The following is a 27,490-nucleotide window of genomic DNA, read 5'->3' on the forward strand; positions in this document are numbered from 1 at the left end:
CATGGGCAAAATATTTGGCCCTTTTGTGCTTGTTTATTCATACATAGAGTAGACTTGGGGATCATTTACAGCTCAGTATGTGTGTGATCAGCCAACCAATATGCCAGCACCCACAGCTATGAGACAAGGAACTAAGCTGTGTGAGGTGACTAGAAAGATAAATGATGAGAAAATGCATTTCCAAAAGATAGTCATGCAAATAGTAAAAAAAAAAAAAAAAGAAAGAAAACATGTTGATAAATTGGTTTATCTTTTTTTTGCAATCTCTAACATGTAAATTCCTACTGAACATGGTCTTAGACTAAATTGGAACATTTTGCCCTAGCAGTGAATGCGCCATGGACAGTGTGAATTTTTAGCCCCTCATTCTCACCTTGCTCCTCTTTCCCTTCAAGGAATTATATTACTTCTCTTCATGTAAGATTACAATAGTATGGCTACTCTCTGATAAACCCTGTACATGTCACTAATCCCACTCCTCCAAGGAAATTGGCTTTTCTCAGATTGGTCCTTATTCATTTCACTAATATTTATTGAAACCTGTTATGTTCCCAGTATTGTGCACTGGATGGAATGTAGGTGGTAACCAGAGATATTACACATTCTCTACCTTATGCCTTTGCCTGATAGTGAGTGTAAGTCACATACACACCACAAATGATTAAACAAAGCAACACTATAAGAAATCTCATAGAGGAGGGTCATGCTCTTAGAGTGTTATGCATTCAGGGACCAGAGTGAGATGTTTGGGTTAGAGTGATCTTGGAAAAATTCATACTGAAAGTCAAAAGCCTAGGGAATATCCAGAGAAAAAGAGAAGATAACAAAGGGGAGTACACGTTATGCTTGGGCAGTGCCCTTTCTTCCCACCACTCCATCTCCCTCCCTAGATCCTCTCTGCTTCTACTCTCGGGGAAACACTAAACTGTCAGTGGGCATCTGTGTGGCCCAGTAATTGAGAGCTAGTACTAACTTGCACAATAGTTATGTTTTCTATTCTGTTTTCAGTCTACCTAGTCTGGGATCTGTATTCAGAGGTAAAGGAATGAGTCACACATTTTTCTGAGAGCCTTGTTGACTTGTGTAAAATATTAATCTGACTTCATAGGAAAGGAATGAAGTGGGTGAGGGAAATGCTCATTGGTGAGGAAGAGGTAGAAGTGAGATTCTAAGTTTTTGTGGATCTTCCAGCCTTGGGAAACTGCAGCCAGGGAGCCCTCTGGGTGACATCCTCATCTATATGCTGTGTCAATCTGTGTTCCCGACATGGGTGCACTGGAGAACCTGCAGCTTATGCCAAGAGCTCCTCCTGAAAGCAACTATCAGATTCACCATATGATTTCAATTCTTTGTGGACTATAAAAGAGACACTTCACCATTTTTTGAAAAGGATATGAGCAGGAATGTTGGTAGCTTATGCATTATTTAGAGCCTGCCATCCTGCCTTGGTCTCACAGAGGAAAATGACAGCATTGTCACCGTGGTTTCAATGTATGTGATGGTGGAAATACAGATGTTGGATATTGTAGTTTCTCAGAATTACCTGTAATGTGATGACCTATAATTAGCTTGGCTGAGGATATTAAGCCTTCATTTTTTTTTCATCTATCACTGAAGATAGGTGTCTGGTATCTCATTATATTAAAAAATCATATACATTTGAGAAATGTTGTATAATGATAAAATTATTAAGTGCAGTTCATATTCCATCCAAAGTCGTGCATATGAAAGATTAGAGGATATTACATGGATACAGCTGATAGCAGGATTTGACTCATTCTTATTTCCAGTAGTGCCACATAGAAATATTTTACTTTGTTTTGTGACATTTTCAGTGAGGTACTTGGAAATTTGGATAAGACTGTTTCATCAAGACACATTGATAAAAATGCTTGGCAACAGCAACATCTTATAATTCCTTTGCTCCTTTCCTTTGACCATTCTAAAGATCTCTTTTGATCTGCTCATGAGAGGAAGGAAGCTTAGGTTTGAAACCTTTGAATCAACTCTGCCCTTCCATGCTGAGCAGTTGCTAGACTCTTTCATTTCCATTTGTACATGCTTCTGGAAAGTTCTCCCATGAAAATTTTCCCCCCGTCTTACCTCAATTCCTGTGGGCTTTTACCTTTCTCTAATACAGTGCTTAGGCTTTGTATTACCAGAATCATCTTATCTGAACACATCTTCGGTCACATTACTGCCAATCCAAAAATCTTCAGTAACATCTGTTTGCTCCCCAAATAAATTACGAACTCCTCAGTGTAATAATTTGAGTCATCTTACAAAGAATATTGGCCTAAACTCTAAGCAGCCTGGGCTATAGCTATTTCTTATTTTTTAAAAGACTTTTTTTGGAGCTCTTTTAGGTTTACAGTACAATTGAGAGGAGGATACAGAGATTTCCTATATACCCCTTACTCACCTCCCCCCCCCTACATATAGCTTCCATCATTATCAACATCACTCGTGAGAATGGTACATTTTTACCAAGGTTGAATCTACATTGACATGTCAAATTCACTCCAAATCTGTGGTATACCTTAGGGTTCACTCTTGGTGTTATACACTTTATGGTTTTGGAGAAATGTATAATGGCATATATCCATCATTATAGTAATGACTATTTTTTCTGGCCTGAAAATCCTCTATGGTTTACCTATCCACCTACTTACCCATCTCCTGCAAACCTTGGGCAATCACCTATCTTTTTTATTGTCTCCATTATTTTATCTTTTCCAGAAAGTTATATAGTTGAAATCATATAGTATGTAGCCTTCTCATATTGGCTTCTTTCATTTAATAATGTGCATGTAAGTTTCCTTCATTTCTTTTTGTGGCTTTACCAGTACCACACTGTCTTGATTACTATGGCTTTATAGTAACTCTTCAAGTTGGATAGCATCAATCCTTTAACTTTGTTCTTTTCCTTCAATATTCTATTGGCTATCCTGGGTCTTTTGCCTCTTCATATAATCATAAGACTAATTTTGTTGATATCCACAAAATAACTTGTAGGAATTTTTATTTGGATTGAATTGAATCTGTAGATCAAGTTGGGAAGAACTGATGTCTTGACAATGTTGACTCTTCCTATCCACAAACATGGAATATTTCTCCATTTATTTAGTTCTTCTTTGATTTCATTCTTCATAATTTTGTAGTTCTCCTTGTAAAGATCTGTATATACATTTTTGCTAGATTTATAACTAAGTATTTCAATTTTTTGGTGCTAATGTAAATAGTATTATGTTTTTAATTTCAAATTCCACTTGTCCATTGTTGGTATATAGGAAAGCAATTGACTTTTGTATATTAACCTTATATCATACAATCTTACTATAATTGCTTATTAGTTCCAGTTTTTTTTATTGATTGTTTTGATTTTCTACATAGATGACATACCATCTGTGAACAAAGACAGTTATGTCTTCCTTCTTAACCTGTGTATCTTTTATTTCTTTTTCTTGTTGTATTCCAGTAGCAAGTATTTGCAGCCCAGTGTTGTAAAGGAGTGGTGAGAGGGGACATACTTGCTTTGTATCTGATCTTAGTGTGAAAGCTTCAAGTTTCTCACTATTAAATATGAACCTTATTGACATGCCATGCTTTTATTTTAGTAATTTTTAATTTTCAAATTAGACATAGAAGCTCTCTGAAATTAAGAGACATTTGTTGCCTTAATCTCTAAGGGTTCAAATCATAACCATTTCTTAACATCTATAACAATGCTACTTCCTCAATGAAAATTTTCTCATTGCTCACAATCAGATATTCTTTCATTTGAACCTCTGTGTATAGGTTATCTTTTGCATAACAAAGTACTGCAAACTTAGTGGCTTACAACAACATGCAAGTGTTATCTTACAGTTTCTGTGGAGTAGGAGCTCTGGCATAGCTTAGCTGGTCCTCTGCTTAGTGTCTCATAAGGCATAATCAAGGTGTCAGCCTGTCTGGATTGGGTTCTCATCTAGAAGCTTAACTAAGAGGGCATCTGTTTCTTTTTTTCTTTCTTTTTTTTTTTCAAAAGATTTTATTTATTTATTTGAGAAAGAGAGAAAGCATGAGAGGGGGGAGGGTCAGAGGGAGAAGCAGACTTCATGCCAAGCAGGGGGCCCGATATGGGACTCGATCCTGGGACTCCAGGATCATGACCTGAGCCGAAGGCAGTTGCTTAACTGAGCCACCCAGGTGCCCAGGGCATCTGTTTCTAAGCTCATTCAGGTTGTTGGCAGAATTCATTTCTTTGCCACTACAGGTTTTGTGGCTTCTTCCAAGCCAGTAATAGAGAGAGAGAGAGTGACTCCTGTAAGATGGGCTCTATGTTCTTATGTATTTGTGTACATGTAATTGTGCATATTGAATCACATTTGCCACTTTCTACTGGTTGGAATCAAGCCACAGGTCTTGCCCACTCTCAAGGGGAAGGAATTACACAAAGGCATGAACATCTTAAGAATCATGGGCACCACCTTAGAATCTATCTGCCATGCTCTGCATTATATTTTCTGCTTCTCTTATGGTATATTTTATGCCTCTGCTATCTTTTTAAGAACTGACTTTCTCTTTTCTAGATTTTTGAGCTCCATGGGTTCAATGATTGTCTATTTATGCTTTATTTTGCCTACACTCTTTGGTGCAAAGTATTTGTGGGTTAAAAAGCTTATGAAATCAGTTGATCACTGGATGCTTGTATTTTTCTGTAGAGTGTATGTTTTTCTCTTTATCCAGATTATGAGCTTTTATTTTATTTTTATTTTTTAAAGATTTACTTATTTATTTTAGAGAGGGGAGAGGGCCAGAGGAGAGAGAGTCCTGAGCAGACTCTGTGCTGAGCATGGAGCCTGCTGTGGGGCTTGATCTCATGATCCTAAGATCATGACCTGAGCCAAAACTGAGAGTCAGATGCTTAACCGACTGCACTACCCAGGTGCCCTGACAGATTATAAGCTCTTAAAAGGCAAGAGCAATATTTGTAACCTAGTTTGTATAGCATCTAATTAGGAACAAATTAGCAATTAACATTATACTCTTATCACTCATTGAATAGACACTTTAGAGTCTGAAACTATTAAACACTTAAATTGGTAAGATGAATATAATCTTGCCCTCAAGATGACAGAAATATCAGACCCTGTGAGATGTGTTACATGAAGAATGCTATGATGTCCTTGGTTCTTCAGGAACATCATACCTCTGATATTAGGGTACTCTGTTTTTCCCCATTCTCTTTTCTTAGCTTTGCATGAAATATTAGCTATTGTAGAGTGCTGCCAAACATCTTGAAATAAGGGAACTAGATAAGGGGGGTGAATTTCTGGGATGAAGGCGGGTGATTGGCCATGGTCAGAGAATTTCCTAGTTGGTTAAAAAAATGAGTTGAAAGAAAAAAACAGAATGGCATCCTAAATCCTGCATTGACTTCAGGGGAGAGGACAAAATATTGATCAGAGCTGTGTGGATATGAACGGGTAGATGGAAGAACACCTATGTGTGTTAAAGGAATAAAGATATTTTTATGCATCCATGTTTGCATCTTGAGTTTAACTTGAACACAGCTTTTTTATTAGTTGGCAAATCTATGAGGAAAAAGACCCATGGTCAGTATAGTAACTTGATTTAGTTTCTACTGAGTCATTTGAACAAGTATCAAAAAAAATACATTTTTTGACAGAAACTGAGTAGGTAATAGCCATATGTACCCATATGGAATTAGAAGCTAACTACGTTATCCAAAAATTTAAGCTAAATATACTTCTGTATCTTGCCATACTAACGTTGAATTTCTGTCAACCTGTTTATTGAAAAGAGCAGAGGGTTTTTCTGTAATAGTTAAAGGTTTGTTTTACTAGATCCAAGACCTGATGGTTTATAAACTTCAGATTGACTGTTAAAAAAAAAAACAAACCAAACAACTACATTTGTTAGGATGTTTAGTCTAGAGAATCGCTTTTGTTTTCTTAGAAGAGTAAGCTGTGTTTGCCATAGAAGGTTGAATCTGTTCAACCACCTTTTGAAGTTAACTTGCTGAATATAATTCAGTTATAATTAGTCAACTGATAAATGAAATCTGAAAATTCTGAATGTTATTTAAAAGCATTCCTCTAAGTCTAGGTAAGTAAATATTAAATGTGTTTCTAATGGAGCGATTTCAAAAACAAAATGAAATGACACAAACACCGTTCTTTCTAAAAAAACCCGACACTGAGGTTCTAAATAGCAATGAGATGATGGTGATACTCTTAACAGAAAGGATGAAATAAATCAGGAATATCTAGTTTGGAGGAAAGGTGGAGGAATGGAGCAATATACTTCGTTTTTGAAATGTTGAATTTGAGGGTAAATTGAACTTGAAAGAGACAACATTCTAATGTCACAGCTCTGGGAGTCAAAGCTCTGGGAAAAAGTCTGGGGGAAAGAACAAAACTTATATTTATTATGGTTAATCCTGGAAATATACCAATAAGTATATTGGTATATTTGTATAATAATATACCAGTAAGTATATTGGTAAAAGGGCCAGAGAGAATCTGTGGAGGTATCATTAGAATCTATCTATCTATCTATCTATCTATCATCTATCTATCATCTATCTATCTATCTATCATCTATCTATCCAAGTTTTTATTTAAATTCCCGTTCGTTAACATACAGTATACTATTAGTTCCAGGTGTAGAATTTAGTGATTCAGTGTTTACATACAACATCTGGTACTCATCACAACAAGTGTCCTCCTTAATCCACAACACCTATTTCCCCCATTCCCCCACCCACCTCCTCTCTGGTAGCCATCAGTTTGTTTTCTACACTCAAGAGTCTGTTTCTTGGTTTTTCTCTCTTTTTTTCCCCATATTGATTTGTTTTGTTTCTTAAATTCCACATATGAATGAAATCATATGGTATTTGTCTTCCTTTGACTTATATTGCTTAGCCTAACATTCTTTAGCTCCTCCATGTCATTGCAAATGGCAAGATTTCATTCTTTTTTATGGCTAAGTAATATTCCATTGTGTGTGTGTGTACACCACCATATTCTTCCATTGTGTGTGTATGTGTGTGTGTGTGTGTGTATATATATATATATATATATATATATATATATATACATCTTCATCAGTGGATGGGTATTTGGGCTCTTTCCATAATTTGACTATTGTTGATAATGCTGCTATAAACATCAGGGTGCATGTATCTCTTTGAATTTTTGTATTCTTTGGGTAAATACCTAGTAATGCAATTGCTGGATCATAGGGTAGTTCTATTTTTAACTTTTTAAGGAACCTCCATACTATTTTCCAGAGTGGCTGCACCCAGTTTGCATTCTCACCAATGATGTTAAGAGGGTTCCCCTTTCTCCACATCCTCACCAATACTTTTTGTTTGCTGTGTTAATTTTAGTTATCCCGACTGGGGTGAGGTGGTATCTCATTGCAGTTTTGATTTGTATTTTCCTGACGATAAGTGATATTGAGCATCTTTTCATGTGTCTGTTGTCCATCTGTATGTCTTCTTTGGAGAAATATCTTTTCATGTCTTCTGTCCATTTTTTAACTGGATTATTTGGTTTTTGTGTGTTGAGTTGGATAAGTTCTTTATATATTTTGAAAACTAAACCTTTATCAGTTATGTTACTTACAAATATCTTTTCCCATTCCATAGGAATGTCTGGCCTGGCTTGGGAGGGAACATATATAAGACTTAATCTTACCAGGTCTTTTTTTCTCTTTAACACTATTGGAAGTATTTACTTAATTAAGTTCTGAACATCTATTAGAAGATTCTTCAACAGCCACATTGTGAATCTAACTTCTCAGGGCAGGCTTAAAGTTATTCCAGTATTTGGGATGGGGGAAGGGGATATCACCCAAGTTGGGGTGTTCATTCAGAGAGCCCTCCTGAGGAAGGCATCCTGGGCCTATATAGCTTTCAGACTGGCTTGGAATCAGATTGCCATGTCTGGGTAGAATCCTGGCCCTCACCTTCTGGCAATTACTCTCCTGGAGGCCTTCCAATTGCAACTCTCTACTAATAGTTTAGTGAAAAATGCTGAGAGCATCTTTTCCTCTTTATCTTGTGTTCTTGCTAAACTGACTGAGTTCAATAGCAGCTTCTGGAAAACGTTCTAATAATCTCCAAAGTGTTTAAGAAGCATTACTCACATTATCACAGAAACATGTCTTGCTCCAGAAATGTATTTACTGTTCTTTTTAGAAACACAGATGCAGTCTAGGTAAATAATACAAAACAGTTACTTTCTTGCCAAGGGAAAATGCTGTTTTTGTATCTATCTATTTAAAAAGCCAATGAAATCATTCATAATGAGGGAAGATGTATGATAGATCAAGATCTTTGACTTGCTCACTTCTTGTTAACCTATATATTTATTTATCACTATCTTTTCAAGTTTTTCTCTCTCTATTTGGTTTAACTGGGAAGACCTATCTTCTTTTAAGTCAGCCTGGTTATAATAAAATACATTATTTTAACTCCTTCATGGTTAGGAGACATGGCTTCTGTTAATTTACCATCTAGCAGTGTATTGTAAGAAAAGGGTCTTGGGTAAACTTGGAATGAAAAATTTAAAGTCATAGCATTTAGAGATGATCTATTTCCTTATAAAGTTTTAAACTTATTTAGAATGACAAATTTAACTGATTAATTCTTGGATGAGAGAAAATATAACTGAATGAATACTAGCAGCAAAGAGCAGGCCTCTTCAGGCTTTCTTCCTTCCAGTGCATGATGTAAGAGCTATACCATTTACAGTTAGATGGTCATTTTCTGAATGGCAATATGTTTTAAGTGTGATGACTCTTTTTTATTGTACTTCAGCTGCATTTGTACAATTTAACATATATTATGTGGTTGAAGCAATTCAAGTTATTGATGTAAATCTATAAAATACTTAATATGAGCAAAGTGCCTGGCTCATGGTATGTACTCAGTAAATGAATATTGAATGAATATATCCTTGCTACTTTAATTCCATTCCCAATATTGAAATACCGTGTAAATTCTGTGGAAAACCATTGATCATAAGATTGGAAGGGGAAGGCATTTTCAATCTGGAGCTCCATGGTACATTTGTCAAAGAGCTCTAAGTGCAGCTGAAGCAGCTGGCTAAGGTAGAAACCCTAGATATTGCTATTGGATTCATCTTGAATATAAGAGGAGAGGAAATTGTTTAATGTGGGAGTTCTGATGATTCTCTTCTGTGCCTAGACCCAGTCTATAGAGATCCAGGTGTATGAGCTAGTCTGAAATGACTGTGCACATTTCTGAGCCTCAGGCATTTCTTGTTCTGCCCTATTGTCTCATAGAGAAAATCTCAGAATGAGTTAGCCGGAAGTTTTGAGGAGGTCAGGAGCTCTGTTTTGTGCTCAGCTACATGGGGGTGGGGAGCTGAACTGCTGGCCACTGGTGTGGTGCAGAATCTGGGTGGCATATGTTATCTGACATCACAGTTGAACAATTGGCTGCTCAAAAAATATAAAATATAATGAAAAGTAGTGCACGGAACCAGAATGAATCAGCTATTTATTCCTTCAGTATTGGAATTTATTTTTAAAATGAAAATTAAGCCTTAATTTACAAAATTTAAAAACTCTGAGTCATGAAATGGGAAAACCCTCCAAGGGTCATTAATTTGTCCTTCTTGCATATGTAGTCAGTTACATAGGTTATACAAAGAAATTTGGAATTTGGATGAATCTTTAACTTACATTTTGTCTTTTCTGAGAGGCTCAACTGTTCTTATCTAGGTGGTTCGATGTTTTGTTGACATTCATTCCTGCAATGTTCCTGTGAATTAGAGGAGTGGAAAAAATTTTCTCCCATTTCCGTAACACAATGTCCTATGATGAACTCCTCTATGAATTTCCACATCTGCCTTATATGCTTCCTCTGGGCATTAACTTCCTAAAAGTTTAAATATCAGTCAGCTGTGCACCCTGCCCGCCAACTGCATCATGGACAGATCACTTTTCATGAAACCTAGTTTTGGCATGGGGTCATGTTTAACATATTTTTATGATTAGTGCTGGCACATAGCATAGAACTGTACACTTACCTCTTATGAAAGCTGGAATAATGTAAATGCCATACACTTGTAAGACTGAGGGGAAGGTTAAATAGGAATTATAGAAAACATTGAAGTTTCTGACACACAACAACTATCGCCTATAAATGTTGACCGAAAACTCTGATACTAACTGCCCAGAGTTGGCTGTGATTTTAAATATGTTAATTGGCTTTTAAAATTGTAAATATGTTTTTACATTACGAAATGGAGAAAATTCTTCATGTAACACATAGGAAGCACATCACAACAGAATATGAAGATTCTCTTCTTTTTTTAAAGATTTTATTTATTTATTTGAGAGAGAGAGAAAGATTGCAAGCCCAGGGAGGAGCAGAAGGGGGAGGGGGAGGGAGGGGGAAAGGATCTCAAGCAGACTCCGAGCTGAGCCTGGGGTCCAAGGCAGGGCTTAATCTCACAAGCTAGAGATTGTGACCTGATCCAAAACCAAGAGTTGGACGCTTAACTAACTGAGCTACCCAGGCACCCCAAAGATTCTCTTTTCTTGATATTGTATTGTATCCTTATCTATTCTCTTTCTCCATTTTACATGACCGAGGAGGTGCTTCTTCCCAGAATTCCAACTGAAATAAGTCAGTAGCGGACTTTGAGATTACAGGACAATTAAATATGTAAATGCCCATGTTCCATTGTTTCTTTGGGCAAAATTTTCCGGAAGCACTGTAGAGTGATAGAGAGAACACCATGCAGGAAGGCAGATGGTCTGGTCCTCATCCCAGTTCTGCTCTGAGTCTCTGAGTCAATCACTTATCAGACTGGAATCTCAAAAGAGTTCTTCATCTGTAAAGCTGTGTAAAGCCCAGAGGGTCGCTCTAATGCCCAAACGAGATAATGTCAGTGAAAATGCTCTGGAAATTGGAAGGCATTCCACAAGTATAAGGTATTAAAATTACCAAGGGACTGTTCAGATTTTCCTAACCATTTCAAAACTAAAAGAATCACTGTGGGTGGAGACCCATATGTGCATTCTTCCTAAAAAGAAGAGTGAAAAATAAACAGTTGTTTTATGGAATTTTCCACATTTAATGACAATAGCTACTACTGTCATTTGAAATTCTAAGAAAAGATAAGTTAGTGGTTTCTTGATACATTCAGCAATTTTAATCTTTTCTATGTATGAGATTCCTTATTCAGTATGTTTTTTACCCAGAAACCTGCATCATATTACTCTGGGGGAAAGTGAGATATCTATCCACGGACTAAAACTATTTTGTAATCATAGCTAAATCTGGAATGCGAAGGTACATGACAGATTTCAGTTTAAGCTGCCCAGTACCTAGCATTGGAAGGAAAATGTTCACTTGAAATCAAGATCCTCAACAGTATGTCAATAGTGACATAAAACTTGATTTCTGACAAAAGAATGCATAAGGATATTAGATCACAGATGACAACATTAGGATTAGTAAATGACATTGAATTTTCATATTGCAAAACACTTTGCTGTGGTTTTTGGAGACACAAATGTCGTTAGTTTACACATGTTAGAAATAATGTACATCTACATATCATGTGTTCATTCAACAGATATTTTTCTGATCATATGCTATATGTCAAGCACTGTGTAAGTCATAGGATACAGAGGTAAATATGTAGTCCCTTTCCTCTGTATTGGTGGATTTAACCAAGGTTAAATTTTGGAGTATTTTTAAAAACCTGTACTCCAGTCCTAAAGATTCAGGTTCAGGAGCTCTGCAGTGGGATCCGAACAAGTAGATTAAGAAACACCATCATTAATAACAAAAACAACTCCCTTGGGGTTTTGATGTGGTCACTCTCGTTAAATAACCACCACTCAACATGCTAATAGGTGGGGACAGACACAGCATGGTAAGAACAATTTCTGAATTGTGAACAAGATATTATAGAATCCCAAAATAGGGACACTGAATCTGTCCTCAGAGGGGGCTGGATAGGGAATATGTCTGGAGAAGATGATACCTAATCTCAAATGTTTTGTGTTATTTTTCTAATCACAAACTTAATGCAGGGCACCAATGAAGAACACACACACACAAACAAAAAAAGTTATCCCTTAATATCTATGACTTTGATGGTCTTAAATTTTGCTATAACATGTATAGAGTAGGTTTTTTTCCTTAACTATTCAGTTTTGCATTCTCTAGATTTTTAGATTTAAGGTCTTTAATCGATTCTGAAATACAGGGAAATATATCATCATTACCTTTGAATTTTTCTCTCATCCTTTGTCATTTTCTGAGATTTCTGTTGTCTCTATGTTGATATTTTATTCTGTTCTCCATATCTCTTAATTTCATCTCTTTATACCTTTTTGTTTTTATAGATTCTGCAATTTATTTCATCTATTTTATTTTGTTTTTTGACTATTATATCTTCAGTATCCAGTATTTCTATTTGATTATTCTTTTCAACTTCTGGTGCCCGTTTCATATAATCTATAACCTGAACTATTTCTTTGAGAATTTTATTCTTGTTTTTTGTCCTACTTTATGTCATAAAGCTTTTCTTTGTAACGAATGTCCTTTGTATTAGTTATCTATTGCCACACAACAAATTTATGACAAATTACCTTAAAACTTAATGACTTTAGAAAACAGTAATCATTTTTTTGTCCTTCGTGGTTTCTGTGGTTCTGAAATTCAGACAGCATAGAGCAGGGGTAGCTTATTTCTGTTCCACATTGTCTGGGGCCTCAGCTGGAAGACTTGAAAGGTGGGGACTGGAATGATATGAATTGCATTCTCTCACACTTCTGGTAGTGGATGCAGGTGTTGGCTGGAGGCTGGCTGGGGCTGTGTACAAGAAAACCCACATGTGACTTCTCTGTTTGGCTTAAGTTTCCTCACCACATGGTGGCTGGATTCCAAAAGAGAAAGAGAGAGAGAGAGGGAAAAAAAGAATCAGGCTGAGTTGTAATATTTTTTTTTGGTCTAGTCTTGGAAGTTGTATAGATCACTTTTTTCTTACTCCACTGTGTGAAGCAGGCATGAGTTTCTGCCCAAATTTGAGAGGAAAGAACATAGACCATATATCTTGGTGAAGGGAGTGTAAGTTACATTGTAAGAAGAGCATGTGGGAATGAATGCACATAGAGGTATGGGCCTCTTTGTAAAGTATAATTTCTCATATACGTATCATCTAGTTGTTCTTGCCCATGAGCTCAGTTTCTCCTGGGGCAATAACTATACTATCTGTAATATGCAAGAAGGTGTGATGAGCCAGAGGACTAGCTTTGTAGACCTTCTGGTGAGTTTAAGGAAAGAATCTGAGATAGGCTTCTCTTTCTTGTACAGATAGAAGATTCCAGATATGCTTCTTTATTTCTCTGTAAGAGGTTCTTACAGATTAAGTTGTTTGTATCTGAGCTCTCCTCTTTCATTCCTATTTATGTCTTAATTCTTTTAGAGGAATCCAGTAGCTCAAGCTAGTTTATCATCTGTCAGGAGCCAGAAGTTCTTTAGTATCCTTCTTTACCTTAATAGTCCACAATTAGAGCCTTGATTTCTTCTTTGCCCTAGGAATTATTTAGAACAGTGTGGTTTTGTTTCCTTACATTTCTATTTGATTGGGTTTTTAAATTTATACTTTAAAAACTTTTTCCACTTTTATTGCATCATGGTCAAAAGTGGCTTATACTGTTTCTACTTTTTGGAAGTTGAAGTTAAATATACAGTCATTTTTTGTCACTGCTTAAAGGAATCTTGAATAAAATGTATTATTTTTGGGGAGGGAAGCTGTTTTTTTTCCTGCTTAGATTCCTTTTAGAATTCTCTTTTTATCTTTGAAATTCAGAAAATGTTCAAGCCATTTCAAGATGATGGCCACTTTTCATGACTATGCATGTTACAAAGCAAACCATTTTATTATTTTTTTATTACCATATAATGAATTATTTGTTTTAGGGGTACAGGTCTGTGATTCTTCGTTCTTACACAATTCATAGCGCTCACCAAAGCACATACGCTCCCCAGTGTCCATCATCCAGCCACCCCATCCCTCCAACCCCCCTCCACTCCAGCAACCCTTAGTTTGTTTCCTGAGATTAAGAGTCTCCTATGGTTTGTCTCCCTCTCTGGTTTCGTCTTGTTTCATTTTTCCCTCCCTTCCCCTATGATCTTATGTCTTGTTTCTCAAATTCCTCGTATCAGTGAGATCATATGATACTTGTCTTTCTCTGACTGACTTATTTCACTTAGTATAATACCCTCTAGTTCCATCTACATTGTCACAAATGGCAAGATTTCATTTTTTGATGGCTGCATAATATTCCATTGTATATATATACACCACATCTTCTTTATCCATTCATCTGTTGATGGACATCTAGGCTCTTTCCATAGCTTGGCTATTGTGGACATGACTGCTATAAACATTAGGGTGCACGTGCCCCTTCAGATCACTACATTTGTATCTTTGGAGTAAATACCCAGTAGTACAAAGCAAACCATTTTAATTTGCAAGTTCAGGTTTATATATACCTCAGGGTTTTTTCCTATATTGTGTCTACAATTATTCCTGGTTTCATATCTTCCTTAAAAGGCCTTTTCTATCTTTTTTTAATCTCAAGATTATTAAGCTGTTTTGAATGCATTTAGATCTTTAATCTTTTCTGGAGTGATTTTTTTAATAAATGTAAAGTAAGTAGCTACTAATTATTTTATTTTCTTCCAAAATTTGTATCTACTTGTTCTAATATCAATGATTTAAAGTGACACATTTTATGATTTTAAAATTCCCACATATACTTAGAAATATTTCTGTACTAGCATATTGTGCGTTGATCTATTTTTCTATTTCTTTTGATATCTCCAGTGCTGTTTTAATTGTAACAGCTTTATATGTATTTTCATACTACATCTAGGCACATTCCATACCTTTTTTTTTCCCCCTTTTGGTGTTTTTCAGATTCTCATATATGTTTTCCAAATGGACTTTGTAATTCATCAAGTAATTTTGATGTTTATTATTTGTGTATTACTACCAATCGATACTCTAGGAAAGAAATGTATATTGCATTGTCCAGTATGATAGTCACCGGCCACATGTGACCATTGAGCACTTGAAATTTGGCTAATGCAACTGAGGAACTGAATTTTTTTTTTTCATCTCTGGGTATTTCTTTATTAGAAAAGAAATTAACCATTCGCATTAGAGACTGCAGAAGGAAATTAACTTAATATTGCAATTCTAGAACAAACTTCACAATAGGGGACTCTTAAGTTTTCATAAAGTGGAAAGAAAAAGGAGAGAGAAAAAATTATTTAGGACTGTGTTTCTCAAATTCAGCCACTTTCACAGACATATTCTTAGGGGAGGGGTTTGCAAGTTTTCTGTGATAATATTTTAAATTTTATATTTTACTCACTTATTTAGGATTATGTGGACAACCATCTTACATAACAGAGGTGCCACAGCAGCTGCACTTGTACCTCTGATCCCTGTGCATCCACCAAATGAAGACCAACCGTGCTTAACTTTTCATGTGGCGTTTCTGAAATTGGGTCCTCAAGACTCTTCACGGAGTTGTTGACATTTCCTATGAGATCTGTGAGTTGTCAAGATTTTTTTTTCTTAAATTTTATTTAATTATTTGTCAGATAGAGAGAGTACAAGCAGGGGGTGTGGCAGGCAGAGGGAGATGCAGGCTCCCCACTGACCAAGGAGCCTGATGAGGGACTCGATCCAGGACCCTGGAATCATGACCTGAGCTGAAGGCAGATGCTTAACTGACTGAGACACCCAACTCACATCCCTGTGAGTTGTCAAGATTAAGAACACTGGTTCAGAGCAGAAATTCTTAAGATGGGATGGGGTAAGATGGGGATGACGACTGGGGAGACACATGTAGCTTGAAAAAGCACATTCAAATTACCTATTGTTTTTGTAATGCAAATTCTATAAAGTCAGACTCAATAAAATAGGCGGAAAATAGGCTCAATAAAACTGGCAGAAAACCAGTTATAGATTCATCCTAGAGGGAGTGGGATAAACTTGGCTGAAAAACACTGGCTTAGAGGTAGAGGAGTCCTAGCACATAGGGAACAGTTAGTAAGAAACGTGTGTCAAAGAGAAAGAATATCTTTTGAGTCACTGAGTGAATCCTAAGCCATAACTTGTCATGGTTTTTTTTTTTTTTTGGAACCCAAAGGACCAATTGAGAGTGAAAACTCAAGTTGTCCATCAACCTTCTCAGACCTGTGATTTGGGGCAAGTTGGTCCACTTTTAATATTAAGTCAAAAGAAGGAAAATCTGTGTTTGCCAAAAAATGTACCCTCTCTCTCTCTTTTTTTGGTTAACATATTTCAGAATTTTAAGTAAACAGTTGCTGTGGCTCCTAGCCCCAGATACGTCCACCAGGAAGTATAGTCATTTGCAATGCCATCCTGCTCTCAAGGGGGATATCAGCCTGGGGTCTGCTCTGTAATTATTGTAGAGCTCCAATTTGCTTTAGCTGCTTCAACAGTTCCTCACTCTTATGTATTTCTATCAGATTAGTGCATCCACCTATACAATCTTTACCAATAAAGACCCAAAGTACTATTTTGGCTCCTGTGAGCTGTTGCAAATAATCTTGAATCTTGATTGTGTCACTGGTGGCTATGATATCGACAAATTCCAAAAACCCTTGTTTGGAGGGCAATGGCTGAGGAGCTCTTGGGTCCTTCTGCAGTAGAGGCAGGTGGGCTTGATGAATACAACAGCCTTCCTGGGTTGGATTTTGCTGTTCACAAACTCTTGAGCCCATGCTGACAGGCAGCTGCCTACTGGGGAGGAATCCTCAATTGCAGGTATTGCTCACGGTATAAACCCCTGAATTTTTAATTTAATATAATTTAATTACATTTAAATTTAAATAGCCACATATGGTAGTGGGTACTGTATTGGACAACAAAACTCTAAGGCCAGAAATAAGTAGGGAGAAAATAGATCGTAGATATTCCTATCAGGGGGCCCTTTATTTTTTGTATTTTCTGATGTGTGCTGATGTCAAAGTATGCAGGTAAAGTTTATACAGGCTTCTCTTCAGCCTAGATTCATGTCCAGGGACATGGTGTGACTGTGACCAGCTTTCTTCTTGGTGCTACTAACCACTGCATCTGGGAAGGGAACAACCATATCTAGTAAAGCTGTATGTCTTGGATTACTCAGTTGGCACAACAGGTCTTAAATGATCTATAAGAGCAGAAATAGAGTGGTTCTTGTCTTTTCCCCTACTTGCTCTCATCCTCTCAAATTCTGGGAAGTTAATGAGTTTCTACCAGGAGCTCTTCTTTGACTTACTTCCTGTGTTAATTAACTACTGTCACAGTTTGGGTAGTGGAATGTTAGTTGTTGCTTTCTTATTTTGATTTAGAATTTCTAGCATTCCAGTTCAGGAATCCATAGCTCCTGCTGCCTCAGTAACATGTTGTATTGAATAAGCCAGTCATCTGAATATCTGTCATGCCAATCCTATGTTCTTCTAGCTACCTAGATAATTGTATTTTGTTTCATATGACCTTGGACCCTTTGCCATAAGTGCCTGGGCCATAGGTATCTGAATCTGACTCACAAATGCATGGACTGAGCAGCAATCTATGTGGTGGCATTAAAAAATGAGTTGAGCCAATCTATTTCTTTTCCATGTTTGATCTAATAAAATCTAAGTAAATGATTCAGGTAGCCTTGCAATAGTTGGTTAAGAATCCATTAGGAAGAATCAGAGCCATATCAGTTTTATTGTAGTGTCTCACAGACTAAATGATGAGGGACCAGAAACTAAGAGTAAGCAGAGGGAGCTAGCTGGTCACTATAGGACATACTGTGGAAGTGAGAGCATGGTGCCTCACTTCAAGAGATGGAACAAGTGCAGTTAATCAAGTTGCCTCAGTTTCTGATGTCATTACAGTCCCAAAGTATAAAATGCTTACAATAGCCATTTATTTAAATTTATATAATTTACTTTAGTTTATTTTTAAACCATTTTATTGAGGTGTGATTAGCACACAAAAAACTGTACATAGTTAATGTATATATTATTTATTTTCTTGAGATAACTTCTTGAGATTAGTTTCTGTTCTTCACAGTTAAGAGTCTTATATGAAGGCTTGGTAGAAGTTATCACTAATTTTGTATTTTGTTTGGTTCTCTTTGGGAAGAAATGGTGATTAGATACCTTTGCTCATATCTCCCTTTTTCCTGAAAGTTACCTGAGGGCTGTGTGTGTGTGTGAGAGAGAGTGTTTGTGTGTGTGTGTATAGTGTGCATGATAGAAGGGAGAACATTCAGGGCGCCTGGGTGGCTCAGTTGGTTAAGCATCTGCCTTCAGCTCAGGTCATGATCTCACGGACTTGGGATCAAGCCCCGCACTGGGCTCCCTACTCAGTGGGGAGTCTGCTCTTCCCTCTCCCTCTGTCCCTCCCTCTCCCACTGCACCTCTCCTCCCCCCACTCGTGCATTTTCTCTCTCTCTCTCAAAATAAATAATAAAATCTTTTAAAAAAATAAGGGAGAATATTCAGGCAGGGAGAACAGTGTTAGGAATGAAAGGCAAGAAAACAAGAAGTAGTACGGTATGGATTAAAGTATGGATTTCTGTTTTGTTTATGCTGATCTTAAGAGATGCAAATGAGAGGCATTTTCCCTCCCTCTCCTGCTCTTTCATTCATTTATTAATTTATGTATCCACCCAGCAATAGTTTATTAAGTGCTTAATATGTGCCAGGCCCTGTTATAGGCAATCAAGATATATCAAGATATATGCTCCTAAGATTTAGGTGAGAGATCATCAACAATGAAAAAAATAAGTAAATACATCTTTCAGCATATTAAAATGTAAAAAGTGCTATGGAAAAAATAACTAGATTAAGTAAAGGGGAATTGGGATCCTTCTAGGGCATAGAGAGTATTCAAAGAAATGAGACTGCATTTTTGCCTCCCTCATGTTAAGGAGAAAGCCAACTACTTGTGTTCTGGTGTTCATTGGGCAGAGAAAAGGGCCTGAATAACATTTTGTTTCAGGACTGATAAAGATGCTATGAGGTGCCTGGAGGATATCCCCTTACCTAGGTTTTTCTTTGGGACCTTAGTTCTTTTGAGAGAGGCTGGAGTTCTAGATGAAGAGGAGGAAATGGTCTTCCTAGAATGATGGGAGCTGGATGTGGGAAAGGTTTTGAGAGGATTTCCATCAGTGGCACAGACCTATACATGTTGTGCTTCAGAGTATTGGCACTCGGGCCTGTGGCTGTCATGAGTGTCTGATGAGCAGGTTGCAGTTAAAGGAGAGGGGGGGCACAATTATGAAGGACATAACCTGAGCAGCATGAGATTAGTGTCCAATGGAGGGTGAGGAAGCAGATGGAAGGCAACCTCACGGAATAAACAGAGTCACAGTGATAGTGGTGATCTCCATGAACTAAAGGCCATGACTTCTTTTATTTCCTGGATACCATTTAAGACTCTAGTTTCTTTTGCAAGTCTAGAGAGGTTTGAGAAACTCAAAGAAAGAAACAGTGAATTTTTTTTTTTAAGATTTTACTTATTTATCTCAGAGAGAGAGAGAATGAGTGGGGGAGAGAGGCAGAGAGAGAAGCAGGCTCCTGGCTGAGCAGGGAGCCCAATGTGGGGCTCAATCCCAGGACCCCAGGATCATGACCTAAGCCAAAGGCAGATGCTCAACCAACTGAGCCACCCAGGAGTCCCCAGAAACAGTGAATTTTTAATTACCCTGGAGAACACGATACATTTGATTTAAAAATTAATGTTATGTTTCCTGATCTGAGTGTGGAAAAATCTTCATTCCTGCTGCATATGTTAAAGAGTTTTGTCTTTTTCAACAGTCAGTGAAGAGATAATGAAAAATTTTAGGGAGAGTGACAACACAAATTTGTATTTTAAATACAGTTTTGTGTTGATGCATTTAAAGGACATGGACAATAGTTAGAAGCTATTACACATTTGTTAGTGAGAAATGATAGAGTCCGCATTCCAGAGTAGAGGCAATAGGGAAACTGAGGAGAAAGTTTGTTTCTCGATTGACCTTGGCAGTTGGATAGAGGGAGAGCTCAAATTGACACTACGTCTGTGGCTTAAGTAACTGGGCAGATGGGTGTTGTATCATTGACATAAGAAAGACAGAAGGTTGGTTGAATTTATCATATTGTGGTGCCTGTGATATCTCAAGGCGATATTGAGAAAGTGCTGTCTAGGGTTAAGCTGGATACCTGAGTGTCAAGTTCAAGAAAGGATTCTGAGCTGAAATAATGATGTAGATTGGTCCAGTTGAGGGGCAAGGGAATTGAAGGCACTGGTAAGTGTATTCAGCTCATCCCCAGGAAGAGGACAGGAAGGGGCTTGGCAGGGATGACATGTAGGATACAGAATCAAAGCTAAAGAGGTGATATCAGAGAAAGGCTCTCAAATTCCTCATTAACCTAGTATCACCTTGGATATCACAGAGATATATGCTCTTAATGCTTCAGATAATTTTGTTTTGTTACTTTTAAGTAAATACCATAATGGTAAATGAAAAATTCCTCCAGATACATTTGGCAGAAAAATAGCTCAATGAAATAATTCACACACACCGAAGTATTTAGTGGCTAAATCCATTTGTGGAATGCTGTCTAGTTTATACCTATTGGAGATTCATGATGGGCATTAACATAAAAGTTTCAAGAAATCCTGCTGCAGTTAAGAAACCAGTTTAACCTGGTATTTCTCAAACTTTCCCTACCATAAAACTTTATTTTTAAAGTTCAACAGCTATTAACATTCCTCTAGAATGATTATTAGAAAGAACAAATCTAAGAAAAGATGGGAACTAACCCCTGTTTATCATCTCACAGCTGAGGTAGGATCAGATAATAAAGCATTGGTCTAAAAGAAAATCATTTCAGATTGCTTGTAGGGATCCATCTACACTGCCACTACAAAGATAACTAAAAATTACTGCTTAAAATTTTTGGTGTATTTTGTAGCCACTACCATAGTACTATTTTCTATATTCTCCCTCTCTTCCTCCTTTCTCTTCCCCCTCCTACTACTCTCCTTTATCTCCTGCTTTTTTCTTCCACCTTTCTCCCTCCTTCTCTCTCTCCCTTCCTTTTTCCTCTCTCTAGCTTATGTAATTATAATCACACTGTATGTACTCTTCCCACACTAAAAATGCTAAAAATGCTTGTTATAATATAAAAATTTCCATTAAAAGTTTCAATGGTTGCATAATATTTTATCATGTGGATTTTTAATGATTAACCATGCCTCTTCTGGACCCTTGTTTCAAAAGCATTTTTGTATAATATGCTGTGATAAATATGCTTACATTGAGTTTTTCTGCATTTTGAGATATTTTCTCAGTAATTAAAAAATTTTAATTTAAAGTTTATCTTTTCATAAGCATTCTTGGGACAGTTTAGTGATTTCCATAATGTGGTGGCAGCATTAAAAATCTATCAGCATTTTTCAACATCACTCGGCATCAGGAAAATACAAATCAAAACCTCAATGAGATACCACCTCACACCAGTCAGAATGGCTAAAATTAACAAGTCAGGAAACGACAGATGTTGGCAGGGATGCGGAGAAAGGGGAACCCTCCTACACTGTTGGTGGGAATGCAAGCTGGTGCAGCCACTCTGGAAAACAGTATGGAGGTTCCTCAAAAAGTTGAAAATAGAGCTACCCTATGACTGAACAATTGCACTACTAGGTATTTACCCCAAAGATACAAATGTAGTGATCCGAAGGGGCACGTGCACCCCGATGTTTATAGCAGCAATGTCCACAATAGCCAAACTATGGAAAGAGCCTAGATGTCCATCAACAGATGAATGGATAAAGAAGATGTGATACACACACACACACACTGGAATATTATGCAGCCATCAAAAATGAAATCTTGCCATTTGCAATGACGTGGATGGAACTAGAAGGTATTATGCTAAGTGAAATAAGTCAATCAGAGAAAGACAAGTATCATATGATCTCACTGATATGAGGAATTTGAGAAACAAGACAGAGGATCATAGGGGAAGGGAGGGAAAAATGAAACAAGATGAAACCAGAGAGGGAGACAAACCATAAGAGACTCTTAATCTCTGGAAACAAACTAAGGGTTGCTGGAGTGGAGGGGGGTGGGAGGGATGGGGTGGCTGGATGATGGACACTGGGGAGAGTATGTGCTTTGGTAAGCACTGTGAACTGTGTAAAACTGATGAATCACAGACCTGTACCCCTGAAACAAAAAATACATTATGTTAATTAAATAAAATCTATCAGCATTTTATTAGAAATTATTTTTCTAATAATTAAAAATACTATATTAGGATTTGATAAGTAAAACAGTGTCTGTGTCACTCTCCATCAATTTCTCCCTTTCCATAATTTCTCCATCATTCCTTTTGTTAGCTTCTCCCATACAGCCTACAAACCATCTCCTTTACCCCACTTAAATCTTATTTTCTCTTTATTCTACCACTCCATTTCACACCTTTCCTTATCAAACCCCTTGAAAAAATAAATAGTCCAGACTCACTTTCTCACCTTCCAATCAACCATTAACATCCTGCCATCAAGTGTCTGCTGCCACCACTTAAAACACATTGTATTATTGTTTCTCTTCTGCCAGACTGTGTGTGCCTTAGAGGCAGGAAGGACAGTCTTGGTATCCATATGGCACAAAGTGTATAGTCAAGAAAATGAATTCATTCAACAAACATGGTATGATGTTCATCGAATGATGTTTATCCATTCTTCACTTAAGCATGCATAATGGAAATAACAGAAATCCAATATAACTTTTTTCTAAGGGTTATTCTATATTATATTTCCTTTCCCTTAGCATTCACTGGGATGGTCTGTCTTTCTGTTTGTGTCTCTTTGTGTACCTACCTCCCTAATTGCCTGCCATATATATCTATCATCTGATTATATCTATCTTTGTTAAATTCTGAATCTTTATTGTTTCTATAAGTTGACTTGATAATATTCTGATGGTTGTCAGTGCAAGATACTTTGTACCATAGATGCATGTAAATGGCATATTTTCATTAAGATAGTGTTCCTCATGACTGTAGGATTAGAGTTTGTGACCAGGATCACAGAGGCCAATGTGGTTTGGGGAGTCTGATGAAATGTAGAAGCCACTCCTGTAAAGGGTTTGTGTCACATTATTCCATCTCTAAAAAGAAGATACTGAGGGGTGCCTGGGTGGCTCAGTCAGTTAAGTGTCTGCCTTCGGCTCAGGTCATGACCCGAGAGTCCTGGGATTGATCCCCACATCGTCAAACTCCCTGCTCAGCAAGGAGTCTACTTCTCCCCCTCCTGCTGTCCCGCCTCTCCTGCTCCTTCTCTCTCTCACTCACTTTATCTCTCTCAAATAAATAAATAAAATCTTTAAAAAAAAGAAGATATTGCTAATTACATGACACAGTTGTGTGGTCACACTGTACATGGTGCCAATACCAAAGGAAATAAGGAGTCCCTTATTTGGAGCAGTTTTTCTAATTGAAGTAGGCAACACACATATAAGTATATCACTGGAAAAATGTACATGCACATATGTTTGGGTTGTGTCCACTGCCAAAGAATTGCTAAAGTTATTATAGGATTTTGAATGAGATGCAGTTTATCTGGAAAGACTGAGAGAAATATTTAAGTCATATTAAGAACTTTCATCTTAAGTCAAGACAAAGAGAGGGATGCTTTGAAGAGTAGGATAAAAGCTTAGGGTAGAGAAAGGGGTGTGTTTGAAAGGTCAACAGTGAAAGTGAGCAAAGTGGTAGACAGTTGTGATGCTGCCTATTCATAGATGTAAGAAGCAGTTCTGAATCATTTCTCAGCTGAGCAAAAGGTGCTGAAAATGAGTAAACATCAAGAGGCAGGAAGTTCTTGCTATTTAACAAAAGAGCTTTTTGTCTTGGCATACAACTATGGATATGAGACTGAAAAGGCAAAAGAAGAAATGTAAGTATATGATATTGTTTATGGCCATGAGGAAGAGTAAAGATACAGATGAGATTAAAAGCCTGTAATTGGCCTTGGTGCTCATGGAGACATTGGGCTGGGTCCTGAAAAAACCTTGTGTCTGAACCAAAGATACCATTCTATAAGACAGAGACGGGGTGTGGCGGGAAGAGAGAGGCAAGTTTGGGGAATCATTACTTTTAAAAGTAATATTGAACAAAATAGTAGCTGAATTATTTAAGAGAAAGAATGGAAGGGGGAAACGAGCATCTTGCACAATACTATAGTGACAAGATTCCTTCCTTCCTAGGAGAGTTAGCAAAAGAGCCCCCAAATACATGGCCTTCCTAGAGGTTTGCATGCAAAGGCAGATGGGGTTCCAGAGCAATTCATGAATTACACAGAAGTGGAATACAGGGCTGCCCTTCTCAAAATGTGAGGCATGCTGAGTTCAAGAAATACTGAATTAGGAGGTAGTGTGTGCTTGCTCCTGTTTGAACACCTTACTAACTATAAGAGATAGTTCATAGGGACAGGAAGTTCACAGGATAATGTCAGCAACCCTGCAAAGAGAATGAATTCATGAGAGGCAATTGGGAGGATACTTTGTGAGAAGGAATATGAGAAAATGTTTCTGCCATGAAAATGCCTTCTTTCGGGCACCTGGGTGGCTCAGTTGGTTAAGCGACTGCCTTCGGCTCAGGTCATGATCCTGGAGTCCCTGGATCGAGTCCCGCATCGGGCTCCCTGCTCAGCAGGGAGTCTGCTTCTCCCTCTGACCCTCCCCCCTCTCATGTGCTCTCTCTCTCAAATAAATAAATAAAATCTTTAAAAAAAATGCCTTCTTTCAACCTTAAGAGTGAGGAAAACATTAAATTACATCAACTGTAGAGTTTAAATTTATTTTGTTATAATATAGTTAAAGAAAATAACTTGTGAATGGCATTAATGAGAGAACATATATAAAACCTTCTTTCTCTTTTTTTCCTTAATCAAACATTTCTCAGCAATGTGGGGCAGAAGATTCTTTGTTTTACTTCGTTTTTAGATTCCTTTTGTAAATTTTAAGGGAGTAGTGCTCTCTGTCCCTAATACAGCTGCTGCCTCCTTAAGGCTTTTCTGAAATTAGAAGATAACGGTAGTTGGTGTGTTAATCCTGTGCAAAGGCCATATGTGCAAAGGGAAACATTGGAGTCTGAAGATTTAATTGTTCGTCAGTCAGGATTTGCCTTTTCTAAAATGTTAAACAATCACCACTTGGTGAGCAATAAAGCCAATATCTTCAGGAATAATTGTGGCTGACATATTCAATTTAAGAATCTAAGGGGAGATAATCAATCAGAGCATATTACAATGGGTTAAAAAATATGTTCATATACTTGTTTTTGCTACCTAAGATAAAATCAAGTTTGAGAAGTAAATAATACTTCGGGGGTTGGTAAGTATTCAGAAGTACCTAATTCAAGCCAATTTTTAAAATAAATTTTGTTAAAAAATAATATAGAAATTAAATGAACACAAAAACTAAGAATAGATCTCGATGAATTAGTACAAAGGGAATACATCTGTGTAACCACCCCCTAGAACAAGAAGTAGAATAGAAACAGCACCCAGATGTTCTTCTTGTTACTGTCCTCATGCTCCTTCTCAAAAGCAACATCTGTCCTGAAATCTAACATCATAAATTAGTTTTGCCAGCTTTTAAAAATATATTTAAATCCATCATACAGTGTGTATTCTTTTGTCTGCCTTCTTTTGCTCATCATTATGTTCATGAGATTCATCCATATTGTTGAATATAGTGGTAGTTCATGGCTGTGAATTATTTTCATATTTGAAAGAAAAATGACCATGTTATAAAAAATTGGGAAAATAAATGTAAAAGACATCTCCTTATTAATATTCAAATATGAGCATAACAGTAATTTTGATAAGCCTAACCTCAGATTGATTTCCTCAAAGTTCACTGCTGAACTATGTGAGAATAGGTAGTTTATTAGGCAGATAATCCCAAGAAACACCAACAGGAGAGTGTGGAAAAGAGATGAAGAAGGGATAACTAAAGAGGGTGACTAAAGAGTTTGCTGCTGCTCTTGGCAACTGAGGCACAATTCCACTGGAGACCTCTGGGAGATGATGTAGAAATCATCAAGAATTGTCACAACCAAGGGGCAAAGAAGCTGGGATATTTATTCACCTCCTTTCACATTAGTTGGAGACTGCTCTCCATGGTGTAAACCCCCTGGTAATTCCAGTCAACTGTGCACATAGGCAGAATATGTTCTCACAGTTGAAAAGAACTGTCAGGTAGAGAGTTGCAGGTAGTTTGCCAGCAGAAGCTGCAACTGGAAGGTCAGTGCTGAGAAAGTGTAAGTAGAACAGCATCTGCTACAAATACAATCTCAACCAAAAGACTAAAGTAAAACACAATAATGAATTACTGTTTGGCAAATAGCTGTGGTCAGACTCACAATGAAGGAATCTAAGTGTTTGAATAATCTTTATATCTTGGGGAACACACTATTTCTAATAAACACATATGTATTTCCTTGGGGTTCCAGATTGGGTCTTTGTCTTGACTACATGGCAAAGTATTGGTTGTGGGCACCTAGGGATAGGGGCTATATGATCATAGCCATGGTTCTCTATTGCAAATTCTTGATTTACTTTGATAATTAGCCATTTGTAATTGACCTCTAAAGAGCAGTGGATTAAAAGTCAATCAGGGAGGTTACATTAAGAAATGGAATTCTGAAGGCCAAAAGAGTCCATCAATTTGAACTTGTTAAACTTGGTCTTTGATAAAGAATTAGATTAAAATTGACCTTTGATTTTCGATGACAGACTTGCTGTGTTTGCATGAGTTTCAAATTTAGAAGTAACAACTCACTTCTGTTATTTGGAGAGCTTGGAAACCTTTTTAGTTTGCAAAAGGAAGGTATATTAAGATGGATAAAATTATTTATGAATTTCAATTTCCTCCTTACTGTCCAGAAAGCACTTGGAAACTATCCATGAGCTTTACATAATCATGATTATCTAGAAAGGATATTATTCAGAATTTGGTTTAAAACTATTGCTCTTAGTTTACATATTCTTCCAGCTCCCACTTTACTCATCAAAACTACTTAGAGATGAATATGGTTCTAAGAAGCTAGGTAACTTTGTGAGCTCAAAAAATCTTTGTTTTGAGTAGCCTACTGTATTTTCAATACTGTTGAATGGAAATTCCCTTTCTTTAAGTTCGTCCTCATTCTCCTCCATCTTTACACAAAGGCAGGTTAGAACACTTCTGTTCATTTTTTCCTGGACAACAGGCAGAGACATACAATACTCTCACCTCTCCTTTCCCATTAAATTATCTGTTTTTAGGCTGATCCTTAAGTTGTTCATAAAGACATGGTGCTGGCTCCTTTTTTCCTGTTTTTTTTGGTTCAAACTCAAATTTGTTGATAATGTTTTGGTGG

General features: G+C 37.0%; 1 pseudogene; it reads right to left on the minus strand.

Moving 5' to 3' along the window:
- Nucleotides 1-16,504: 16,504 nt before the first annotated feature.
- LOC110587665 lies at nucleotides 16,505-27,287 on the minus strand (annotated as a pseudogene).
- Between the last annotated feature and the right edge of the window lie 203 nt (nucleotides 27,288-27,490).

Source organism: Neomonachus schauinslandi, chromosome 3 (genome assembly GCF_002201575.2).
Source record: "Neomonachus schauinslandi chromosome 3, ASM220157v2, whole genome shotgun sequence".
In the NCBI taxonomy this organism is placed as follows: domain Eukaryota; kingdom Metazoa; phylum Chordata; class Mammalia; order Carnivora; family Phocidae; genus Neomonachus; species Neomonachus schauinslandi.